This window comes from Pipistrellus kuhlii, unplaced genomic scaffold (assembly GCF_014108245.1).
Source record: "Pipistrellus kuhlii isolate mPipKuh1 unplaced genomic scaffold, mPipKuh1.p scaffold_m20_p_12, whole genome shotgun sequence".
NCBI classification, from domain to species: domain Eukaryota; kingdom Metazoa; phylum Chordata; class Mammalia; order Chiroptera; family Vespertilionidae; genus Pipistrellus; species Pipistrellus kuhlii.
Window position 1 is genome coordinate 28,154,663 of NW_023425427.1, and position 12,656 is coordinate 28,167,318.

The following is a 12,656-nucleotide window of genomic DNA, read 5'->3' on the forward strand; positions in this document are numbered from 1 at the left end:
TAGTAGCTAATATCAGTGCTAATTCTGACCAATCGTTTTTAAAACTTTTAGAAACCAGAGAGGTCCTTCTTCAAGGAAAATCTTATTCCTAAAATCCAAAATACAAAACATATTGAAACAAAAGTAATAACAAGAAACAGAGATGCTTTGTTGATGCTGGGATACAATAATTGAAAATCGAGGGACAAATACTTGAAAACCCCAGGGAAACCTAACACTTCCAGGGCCCCGTTTACAAAGCGCTCACGTGGTCCAATCCTCTCATTCCATGCTGGGAGTGCCAGTGAGTTTTTCTGACATTGTCCATAGCTGCACAGCTAGTGACTGGTGAGATAGCATTCCTGTACTTCCCACGGTTTTCCAGTGTTCCTCTTACTCCATACTATCCCTTCAAATAAACATTTTAACAGATGTGCAGACAGCCTTTAGTACAGTTATTTGCCTTTCCAAATCCAAATTCAAGAAAACAAATCAAGTAGACATGTCTTTCTTTCTTTCTTTCTTTCTTTCTTTCTTTCTTTCTTTCTTTCTTTCTTTCTTTCTTTCTTTCTTTTTTTTGTAGGAAGAAAACATAGCCCATGTAAGGTATTTATTGAGAGGATGCATAGTAACACAATGAAAGTAACATGGTGATATTTTAATATAGACTTTTTCTTGTGCCCTTTACCATCATTAACCTTAAGTTTATGTCTATAGTGCATTTGATTAAAACATTGGGATAATCACAGGTTTGCTTTCTGTGTGGCTTGAATAGTATAAGTCCCTCATTGGTCTCTAATTAAAGCAGCTAATTATCTTTCAAATGCTAAAGACAAGAAAGTGTTGGTAAATTGGTACCCCAAATCTTAAAAGCCTACTAAAAACAGATGCTGAAGTTAGGGTGGCCACTATCATCTATATATATATAAAAGCCTAAGCAACCATTCGACCATTCTACCCTTTGATCAGTAGCTATGATGCATACTGACCACCAGGGGGCAGACGCTCAACACACAGGCATGGAAACATGAAACAGACTGATGAATCTCAGAGGGAAGAGGGGTGGGGGGAGGGAGGGAAAAGAGTAACCAAAGATCATACTAGTGTATGCATACTAGAGGCCCGGTGCATGGATCAGAGTACTGGTGGAACGCCTCAGCCTGGCCTGCAGGGATCAGGCTGAATCTGTATACCGGACCGCTGACATCCCCTGAGGGGTCCCGGCCTCTAGTCTTTATATATAAAGTATTTATATAAATACTTTATCTAAGTATCTAATACTTTATTATTTTGCTAATATATTTTAATAAACATTTAATTTTAATGTCATGATTCTGTTTCAAACTTAATGCCTGTGTTTTGTTTTTGTATCTTCCTTCCTTCCTTCCTTCCTTCCTTCCTTCCTTCCTTCCTTCCTTCCTTCCTTCCTTCCTTCCTTCCTTCCTTTCCCTCTCTCTCTCAATAGTTAAAGTTGGGCATAGTTAATGCCAGATTAGTGGTCCTGCTTGTTCTCAGAATTACTACTTATAACTCTTAATTACCGAAATATAAGACTGCTCAGGTCTAGAACCTGAATAATTTAAATGGTTGAAGCTTAGGAAACATCCATGGGCAAATGTTATTTAATGAAAAATCTTAACAATAGGTCTATCTATCTATCTATCTATATCATCTATATCTATATATCTGTATATCTATATATCTATCTATATATCTATCTATATATCTATATCTATATCTATATCTATATCTATATCTATATCTATATCTATATCTATATCTCTGGAGTTCGACCAACCAGGAGTTTGATTGCTTCCTATGACATGCACTGACCACCAGGGGGCAGCGCAGAACAAATATGTCTGACTCAGGGAGAGTCCAGCCCCTCTTTTAAAGGGCTCACTTGATTAGGGCAGGCCTACCCATTCTCTCACAAAGGCTCTTTCTGCACTTTATAAATTTGGCCCAAGTTGAGGCAAAGAAAAAAAAACAAGTCTTTTTAAATTTATTTTTATACTTTCTGACTATGAAAACAAACTAAGATATCAGTGATAAAGTAAAACAAAACAAAGGAAGAATTCTATATAATAAAAGGGTAAAATGCAAGTTTGACCCTAACAGTGGAACAACCAGGAATAACCAGTTTCTATGACTGCACTGACCACCAGGGGGCAGACACTCAACACAAGAGCTACCCCCTGGTGGTCAGTGCACTCCCACAAGTACAGCTCCGCTCAGCCACAAGTTGGGTGCTGTGAGCATAGCGGGAGCCTCTCCTGCCTCCGAGGCAGCACCAAGGATGTCTGACTGTGGCTTAGACTCACTCCCCAACAGTCGGACATCACCCGAGGGCTCCTGGGCTGCCAGAGGGATGTCTGACTGCTGGCTTAGGCCCAATACCCCGGGGAGTGGGCCTAAGCCAGCAGGTGGACATCCCCTGGGGAGTCCCAGACTGTGAAAGGGTGGAAGCCCAGCTGAGGGAACCCCCCCACTCTCCACACCCCCCTGCCAGTGCATGAATTTTTGTGCATCGGGCCTCAAGTACAACAATAATACCTAAAAGCAGAGCAGAGTTATCCTAACTGAACAAGTCAGGCCTTAGAGGACTTTTCAAAAGAATGCCTATGGATGATTAAATTTGATTTCAATTGTCATATACTTAGAAATTAAGCCTTAAAAATAAAACACACACTGCATCTAAAATGTGCTTTTGAAAACCTGTTCACCCACTTACTAATGTGACTTTGAATGAGTTAATTAACACTTCTGTTGCAATCTTCTTATATTAAAATGAGTATAAAAGAACACCTACATCAGAGCTGCTTCAAGATGATCCATAAAGTGTCCTTAGGGTTGAAAGTGTATGTTATATTTTAGCTATAACCATTATTGTTTTAAATATAAGCTTGTAACCATAGTAAAAACTTTCTTAGAATTGTCAAAAGTTGGCTTTAATACATTTTCAGAGATTAGCAATACTGTGTTTCTGTGTTCATGACCTATTATTGCCTTTCTTAATAAACATATGTAATTAAAAATTTGTCAAAAATTCAGGCATTACTTTATACTTATATTTTTGCAAGGTGAAGACATACAATCTGTCATGGATCTCTTTTTTTCTTATCTTTAATCTGTCTTCATATCATAAAGAGCTTGTTTTAGATAAATGTTTATGAGAATTATATTGTGAAAATCAGAGTATTTTTTCTTTTCTTTTTTTCTTTTTTGCTGCAAAAAGCTTTATTGTTTCATTTGGTCCAATGCTTGGGAGAGGGCTCCAGGGTGGCTCAAAGAATGGCTGGTAGTTTCCGGGAGAGGCACAGGTAAAAGCCAGACACAGGGGGATGCAGAGGGGCCCTCAAAGGCCTCCGGGCTCCACTGGCTCCTGGTCCGCTTGAGGGGGAGCCTTTCGAAGAGATACCCGCCCAGCCCAGCCTGCGGGCCGCCACCTGCGGGGGTGAGCCAGGTGTGGCCCATCTTCTTGATGACTTTCCCCTCCCCATCCCGGAAGTGATTCTCCAGGAGCCACAGAGCTGAGGGTCAGGGCAGGTAGAACCAGGGCCTGCGGCTCCATGGTGTCCAGAGTTCTGCCCATTTTTCCTGGGGCGGGGGGAGAGCGGGGGGAGGAAGGACGACTTCAGCGCGTCCTGGAGAGAATGCAGGCACCGCGCTGGGTTTGCAACTTTAAGAGATGCTCAGGGCCAGTGTCCTCGCACTTCTCCACCACCTCGCCCCCCAGAGCGACGTCTTCCTGGCGGACACAGCAGCCCAGAGAGGTAGGTGCTGGGGCCGCAGATGCAGGTGGCCAGGCAGTTGACCGCAGCCTCCACCGGGTGGACCAATTCTGACGGATTTAGGAGCTCATGGCTGTTCAGGTAGAAAAACAAACAGAATCGGTGTGTTGGTCGGTTTCAGAGGTGGTTTAGAAGGTGGTCACTGGGTAAGATGTGAAGGCTGGAAGGAGGGGCGACCCCGGTTCTCCCCTTCTTTCAGGTTCTGTTCAGTCTAAACACTGTTGAAGCACGAGAAAGATCTGGGACCCCTGAGGGCACTCAACTCAGAGTATTTCTAATAGGTAAAAGGAAAGAAAGAAAAATGAATAGAGGAACAACAGGAAATAAAATAATGCAAGAAAGAGAAAAAGCAAAAAATAAATGAAAGTTCTGGGAAAAGAATCAGATTGGTGTTTTAATTTCTTGTAATTTGGGACACTATAACCCTATTTCCAGTAGATGGTGCTGGAGTATATGTATTTTTAATCCAAAAAAAAAAAAAGGCTGACTGGGTCCCTTTTCTCCACATACAAAAAAACAAAACCAAACAAAAATAACTCACAACCAATTGAATACTGTGAGTTGAGCATTAAATTAAATGATAATTCCAGCAATATCATATATATATATATATATATATATATATATATATATATATATATATATATATATATAAAAGAGCCTGTTCAGAATGCGGTGCTGTTGTGAGGAAATGCTGGAATGCCAACATGCATTACGATCCTCTCAGTACTTTCCCTCGGAGGAGGTTTACGACCCTATTTGTTAAGTCCCTATTTGTAAGCAATGCTTTCCGTGGCCACTCCATCTGTGCAAAGAGAGTCCCAGTTCCCCATAATGAACGCAGCATCCAAGGAGCTGTATGAGGCTCTCTTCCCCAACCTATTCCTCAGACTGACATGCAAAAATGGGAACAATCACATGTCGATGTAATATGTTTTTAGTGAAACATGCAGGCCCTGGCCCATGATGTTCAGTTGGTGGAGCATTAGCCTGTGCAGGGAGAGGTTTTAGGTTCCATTCCAGGTCAGGGCACATGCCTGGGTTACCGACTCGATCCCCAGTAGGGGGCGACATTTCTCTTCTCAATTACCTTTCTTTCCCACTCCCTCTAAAATCAAAAACATATTAAAAAACGAAAACAGGAACAGTTACAAAACAAACTGACTTTTACACGTCTCAACTAATTAGCACAATTATACTCCCCCAAGAAACTGAAGTCCTGCCAGAGTTAACAGCCATTCCATTTCTGCACAGTTTAGTCTCCAAAAAGCACTGATTCATTGAAGTGTCATCTCTGTGTAATCCATGATGCTACAAAATAGACTTTCTAGAATGTTGAGAAATAATTGTAATTGTCAGTACAATAACTTTAATTGTAAATGAATGTTTGACTGGCATTTATACAAAGTAAAGATAATTCTCCATTGGTTTCTTAACAAAAGCAGCATTCATCTCCCTATATTGTTCCTGGCAAGGTCTTTCCCTCTCAGTCTCATCTGCCTCTGGAAGTCAAGAGGTGATTTCATTTCTTGAATGTCCTGAAGGCTACAGCTAGGTAGAGGTTTTAAAAAGATTAGCAGGGAACATAAGCTCGCCATGTGTAACATAGCATACCTTTTAAATAAATGTGTGGGGACATTTGTAATTCGAACTTCCTTTCTTCTTCCGGTTTCAGATTTCAGAAATGAAACATTGTGATTGTACACTAATAAGATTATGAAGGTTAGGCCACTGATGGAGGATTAGGGCATGCCTCAGTCACCCACAAATTGGCTGGTATGTTAGTGCTGGGCCTTTTCCTTCTTCATCAGGTATTTCTGGTTATGAGGGAAGGGTACTCCTGTAACAGCTGTGAGGCAGCATAATGGACTGAGATATTAATTTGTCTTTTGTCTTCAATGCACTTTTCCCCACTTAAGTGTTTGTTACACTCTTACCTCCTAGGAGGCTTTTGCTATAGAATAGGAAAGATCATTGTTTTTGTTTTGTTTTGTTTTTTGTATTACTGGAAGGAATTATGCCTGGAAGGAGAAAAAGAGATAAGCACTTTGTGGAAAAGAGGAGGAGGGTGAGAAGGCAGTGGTCGGCAAACTGCAGCTCTTTGGCCCCTTGAGTGTGGCTCTTCCACAAAATACCACGTGTAGCCAAGCACGTACAGTGCAATTGAAACTTCGTGGCCCATGCGCAGAAATTGATTTTCGGCTCTCAAAAGAAATTTCAATCACTGTACTGTTGATATTTGGCTCTGTTGATTAATGAGTTTACCGACAACAGCTCTAGGAAATTGGGAATGGGAAGGAAGATCTGGAAATTTGCCAGCAGAAACTCAGATTTCATAACCCTTAGAAGCCAAGACAGGGCATCTCAGAGGTAACCAACCGAATGAGGGAAAGATCAACGGCCTTCCCAGAATGCCTCGTTTTTCATAAGACAGATGTGAGTGAGAGAGCACCCAAATAGATTCTGAATGAATTATCATGTGATGTTTATTTTTAAAGTAAATATTCTTTCCGAGATTATGGAGTAAGATTTATATTTTAGTTCAAGTTTGGGTTCCCATTTTGAGATTATTATTAATGTAACTCAAAAAAGGAAATATCCCTCTCAAAAAAGGAAAATAATGTTTCAAAGAAAATAAAAAAATGTGAGGAGAGGAAATAAAAACAGCTCTTTTTCTTTTTTTAATGTTCTTGCCTGAGGAAACATACTGACTAGAGCAGTGGTTCTCAATCTTTCTAATGTCATGCCCCACAGGTTGAGAACCGCTGCTGTAGAGCCTAAGACCATCAGAAAACACAGATATTTACATTATGATTCATAACAGTAGCAAAATTACAGTTATGAAGTGGCAATGAAAATAATTTTATGGTTGGGGGGTTCACCACAACATGAGGAACTATATTAAAGGGTCTCAGCATTAGAAAGGTTGAGAACCACTGGACTAGAGAATCAAACGAGAAAATAAAAATTCGAGTGAGTATCATTGTGTAACAACCCGATTCTTGTGAGGTAGGAATGGGAGAGGAGTAGAATCTGTGGGTTTTCTTCTTCTCGTTACCTGCAGGTGTGCACTGCAACAACAAGCCAGGTTTGGGCTCTTGTAATGTGAATTAAGAAACACCCTCACAGCTGATCCGATCCCATGACATAGAGAAGTTAACATTGACAATTTCCTGTGTCAGGGTCACAAGGAGGTGATGAATAAGAATGGAGATAAGAACCTATTCCTTTAGTTCATTAAATACTCCCCAAACCTGCCTTATTTCAGTTCCTTAGACAAAGGAGGTGGGTGTAGCTTGTGGTTGAAATTCTCCATGGTTAACTTTTTCTTCTTTCGTTCTGCCTCAACTCGAGCTAAGGCCAAACAGGCAAATACTTTCACCGTTTCCTTTCTGCAGGAAAGGCAGGTTTTCTCCCTTGAGGTTTGCCCTTTGAAGGACCCCAGCATTATTCTGCTGGGAGGTCTTCCCTCCTGCCCTGTTCTGGTCTCAGACTTTGTTTCATGCCCCCAGAGTGGCTGCAGTACTCATCTCTCCGGATTGCAGGCCTCTCCTCGCTTCTCATGCTTGAAAAAGATGATGGTCAAATTGTATTGACATTTTTTCATGTGCTTCACAAAAAAAAATATTTTTCTGAATGCCAAACCAGCTATCTTGATCCTGCTTTCCATTAAGCACACTTGAGTCAGCCTTTTGCCCACACCCCTACACCAAAACTACCATTAAAAGATAATTTTCAGGAAAAAAAGTAAAATCTTGACTCTTATATAATATGAAATGAATACATGATAAAGAATGCATTTTATTCATATGAGATGGTAGATAACAAACTTCAGCCGAGGTAATTTAAAGATCTAATTTACTGTCCTAAGGGACTCATGAATCAGGCAGCTCCAATCCAGCAGCCAGAGGGTGTTCCCCAGGTGTTAGTCCCAAGGGCCATCTTTAAGCTTCCTGCCACATGAGAACAAAAGACCAGAAAAACTTGCGAGACACCAGGAAAACCTCAGACCATATAAAGAATGAAAACTTTCCTGAAGATACCTGATCGCACACCTGCATTCCGTCCCCATCCATCCTCACTCCATCCTCACTCCATCCACATTCCGAGCCTATGGACTCAGCCCTCAGACCCGCTGGGGACAAGAGCTTCCCGTTAGTGACTGCAAATAAGGATGAAATCCCAGCTCCTGGGTGCTGCCATCATCCACCCAATGCCCCCTTGCCTGGATTCTGTGCAAAGGATATCCCACCCCCATCACTGTTCCTTAAATAAATGTAATGTTTAGTCTGAGATGGCTATCAGCCTGCTCATGTGCCACCATGTTAACCTTTCACAAGAGTTGTCCAAAATGTAAAGTTTTTATAGGAAGGAGCATGGGACAAGATAAAATACTATTATTTTCAGACCAAGACATATTTTGAGGCGAAGGGAATGTCAAGACCTTTTATTGTGCAGATTGCCTCTTCTTTCTATGGTGAGGTGCCAGAATGGTTGATTAAAATTATATTTTGGGGATAGAAATAGCAATTAGCCTCAGATATTAAATGGAGCTTTAGTATCATGGGCTTTAGCACCAGTGACTCCATTTGGGCCTGTGATTTTCTCTTAAACAGAGAGAACCAAGAATTTACTATATTAATATATTATAACCAGTTCAAAGAAAAGCCAAAACACACTTTTCTGTGGAATAGAGGAATGTTGCGAGAGAATTTAATATCATAATTTTGTGACCACACATATATGGCCTTCTTCAGTCTGGTCTCTGACCCTGCTCTAGAGATTAAACCATTTTTCAGTTTAAATGTTTAACCTGTCTACCAGAAGAACTACATTCTTTGCATTGTCCATTTCACTACAAAACCTGCTTTACTAGTTTATTTTGCAGACTTCCAGGGAAACTGAGGTATTGGCCCCTGCCTGCAATCCCCCTCCCCTCCTGACCATGTCTTATCCCTTCAACTGTTGGCTACATCCAGTAGATGCCAAAATGTCTGTTCGGGTCTGAGTTCCAACATCTCAAAATCAAAAAATGAATTTGCGGACAAATATGGTAGGCGGAAGTAAAGTTTAGTGAGAGAAGCCAGTCCTGGTAAAAGTGCAGCTGGGGTTCCAGGAGCAGGCCGGTGTCCAGAGCTCCCATTCCCTATTGCAGTTGGATGGAGTTCAGCAGCCATGCTAATTAAAGCTCATGAGTCCATGTGTGCAGTCCCACAGGCCATCAGCCACATGGGCGCAGGGGGCACATCCCCCACCACAGCAACCAGAAACCCAGTGCACCAGAGAGAGGAAGAGAGAAAACAGCGTGCTTTTTGGTCTGCAAACTCATTCATTAGTCAACAGAGCCAAATATCAACAGTACAACGATTGAAATTTCTTTTGAGAGCCAAATTTTTTAAACTTAAACTATATAGGTAGGTACATTGTTTTTCTGTTTTTGTTTTTGTTTTTTGTTTTTTAATATATTTTATTGATTTTTTACAGAGAGGAAGGGAGAGAGATAGAGAGCTAGAAACGTCGATGAGAGAGAAACATTGACCAGCTGCCTCTTGCACACCCCCTACCAGGGATGTGCCCGCAACCAACGTACATGCCCTTGACCGGAATCGAACCTGGGACCTTTCAGTCCGCAGACCGACACTCTACCACTGAGCCAAACCAATTTCGGCGGTAGGTACATTGTTATTCACTAAATTAGGGTACTCTTAAGCTGGCTTTTGCTAAAAACTCAAGAGGCCAAAGAGCCACATGTGGCTCAAGAGCCAGAGTTTACTGACCACTGGTCTAGGGGTAGATACATGCTTTGATAGCTCCTGATTGATCCCTTTCAAATAATTCTGCTTTAGTAACATTCTTGAGATTGGTTGTATATCTCACTGCCTTGTGATTAGTTCTCTGCAAGCTGCTTGTCTTAGAAACATTCATACATTTTATTATTATTTTTTTAATCTTTATTGTTGAAAGTATTACATATCCCCTCTTTTTACCCCCATTGACCCCACCACAGCCTATCTCTGCCCCAGGCTTTCATTTTAAAAATTCAGGCTCCAGCATGTGCCTTTCTTCCCCACCCCCTGCCCCCTCAGCTGGATCTAGTTCTAGGTCATTTTGTTAGTCTCTGTGTTTTTTCTCAGAACAGGGTGTGGTCAGCAAGTGGTGTTCTGCCTGCATCTGCAACGCTCCACTTCCCAGCCCCCATAATCCTATCCCTCTCTACCTAAACCTCTTCTATATTCTCACAGTGACTCTATCTGCTGACCAGGCGTCAAACAAAACTACCCATTGTTCTCATCTCACAACCCCAATTCCTGACCAGTGAGTCAGCAGAACCCTCAAAATCCAGTTACTCTCACCAATGAATAATGAATAATGCAAGTTTATGGTCTTGTTTTCCCAGCAACTCCACCTCACAACTCTTACCTTTAAACTCTTTCCATATCCTTCCTATCCAACAGTGAGTCTTCGGTTCAAAAAGGCTACTCATTCTCCAATTTGCAAATCATATTATAATAAATCTCTCTTTCATTTCTCAGAAAAGTCCTGTTGGACTTTCATTTTCAAAATGAATTGCAATGGAGTCAAAACTGTTTTTTTCCATAACCCATTAAGTCACTAACAAACTAGACATAAAACATCAATTAAATGCCACAAGGCAAGTCAGAATTTACTTATTAGTTACCTACATTTACGAAGAGTTGCAACATAGCTCAATGACAATGAACTAACTGTACGAACATCTGATAACCCAGAAGGTCAGAAAATGCAGTTGTTTATTGAAACACATTTTTTCTACACTAATCTCTTCAAGGTTATTTAATGATTTCTTCACTGAAAAATTTAGTATCATTTCTCAGTAATTATCTTGCTACAATTATTAAAAGGTTTGATGACTCCTTTTAAAAAACTTTTTTTGTTGTCTCCTTTGCTGATTCATTTTTGTTATTTTAATAAACTCTTCTCTATCTATACTCATTGCCTAGGTAATTTCACCTACTTCCAAGGGTTTAAATAGCAACTACCTACTTAAAATTCCTAATATTACAACTTCAGTTCATTTTCTCCTGTGTACCTTTGACATACATTTTAAAAATTCACATCTACTGTCAATTTGCTGTTTTATAACTGTGTTACCCAAAACTGAACTTTGATTACTTTCAATCTATCCCTTTTTACACACACACACACACACACACACACACACACACACACACATATCTTGCAGTTCTATTTACTCCACCCAAGTCTGTAGAGCAGTGATTTTCAACCTTTTCATCTCATGGCACACACAAACTAATTACTAAAATTCTGCAGGACACCAAAGAATACATCCTATATTTTTTGCTGATCTGACAAAAAATGGAGGTATAATTTGGTACATTCACACTGGATGGCTATTGTTATGTTGGCTGTTGTCACTTTTTAATTTGACAATCTACAGGAAAAGAGGTCAGTGCCCCTGACTAAATAGGCAGGCATTGTACGTTTCACAAATTCTTGATGCACACTGGTTAAAAATTGCTGCTATAGAGTCATCCTGCATCTCTCCCAGTGTCCTCTAAGCCCAGTCCTCACCCTTCTATACCATGATTCATGACAATGAATGCTAACCTGTAGTAAATAAGTCAAGGTTCTCTATGTCCTTTGTCTTACTATTGGTCCCAGTTAATAGGGAACCTTTGTTGAAGATTGGAGGGAGGAAGGAGAGGGAAGTCAAAGTATTGATCCCCTTGTCTATGTCCTTATGGGATAGCTTTGGGCTGAGTGTTTTCCTTCAGGCTGGTCTTAATTCCACTGAACACAAGTTTTTGTTTTTATATAACTGAATTTTCAACTTCCAAATTTGAATGCCTTTTCTCTTCATTCTTAGGGTCATGGTACTATTCCGCAAAGTTCCTTATACCTTGCCCATGTTTTTCTAAATAATTATTTTATTAAATAGACCTCAAATTATCTTAATTTAATGTGCCATATCTTTTCTGCTGGGACACTGACTGATACAAGCCATCTATTTGACACCCAGCAAATTCTTTTCTTCTATTTTCAAAATATATATGGAGTTTAAGCACTTCTCACTGGAAGTTCCCTGGTCCACCACCATTATCTCTCTTCTAGTTTTGTCCTAAGATTTGAAAAACCAGAAAAGTGTGCTAGAGGAAATGTGTAATTATCTGTTGAAATGCAATAGTTATTTTTTTCCTACACTAATTTTGTCAAAGACAGAAATGACCTCTGCACTGAAAAATTCAATGTTATTGTACAAGTGCGTAATAGCCCTCTACACTTGCCCTTCTACAGTCTGTTCTCATACACAAGCACAGTATCTTTTAAAGCAAACATCATACCCCTGTGATCAAGTTCCTTAACACATTTCTTCTTTCTATTCTGGATCCTCATTCTACTTCAGCCCTCCTGGCCTTCTTGCTGCTCCTTTAATACACTTAGCGTATTCTTGCCTTAAGGTCTCTTTACTTGTCTGGAATCTGCTTCCCTTAGATATCTGTTTAGTGCCTTCTTCACTACAACTCTCTGCATGATAGTCACCTTTTCAAGGAGTATTATATAATGTAATATTATACAAAAGAGTATCTTCAGCACTCTCCACTGTTAGTTGCCACCCTCCTTACTCTACTTACTGGATTTTACTCTAATTCTTACCACCACCACTTGACATATATCTAAGTTCCATGAGGGCAAGATTTTGGCTATTTTTTTTTCTGACATTGTGTCTGTTGTGTCTGGAAAGTGTCTGGATCATAGTCACAAGTAAACATGTATGAAGTAAAATGAAAGAACAAATAAAGGAATTATCAAATGATACAGAAATTATATTTTGAAACCCTGAGTGATAAAGTCCTAATCCCATTTGAGTCTCAACCATTTTCC

The 12,656-nt window shown here is 40.2% G+C and overlaps 1 long non-coding RNA gene across 1 annotated transcript; it reads left to right on the top strand.

Moving 5' to 3' along the window:
* The first annotated feature begins 9,134 nt into the window (after positions 1 to 9,134).
* On the top strand, positions 9,135 to 12,656 carry LOC123652139. The gene is made up of 3 exons (XR_006741289.1): positions 9,135 to 9,191; positions 9,448 to 9,555; positions 12,625 to 12,656. It is a non-coding gene; the product is annotated as an uncharacterized LOC123652139 (long non-coding RNA).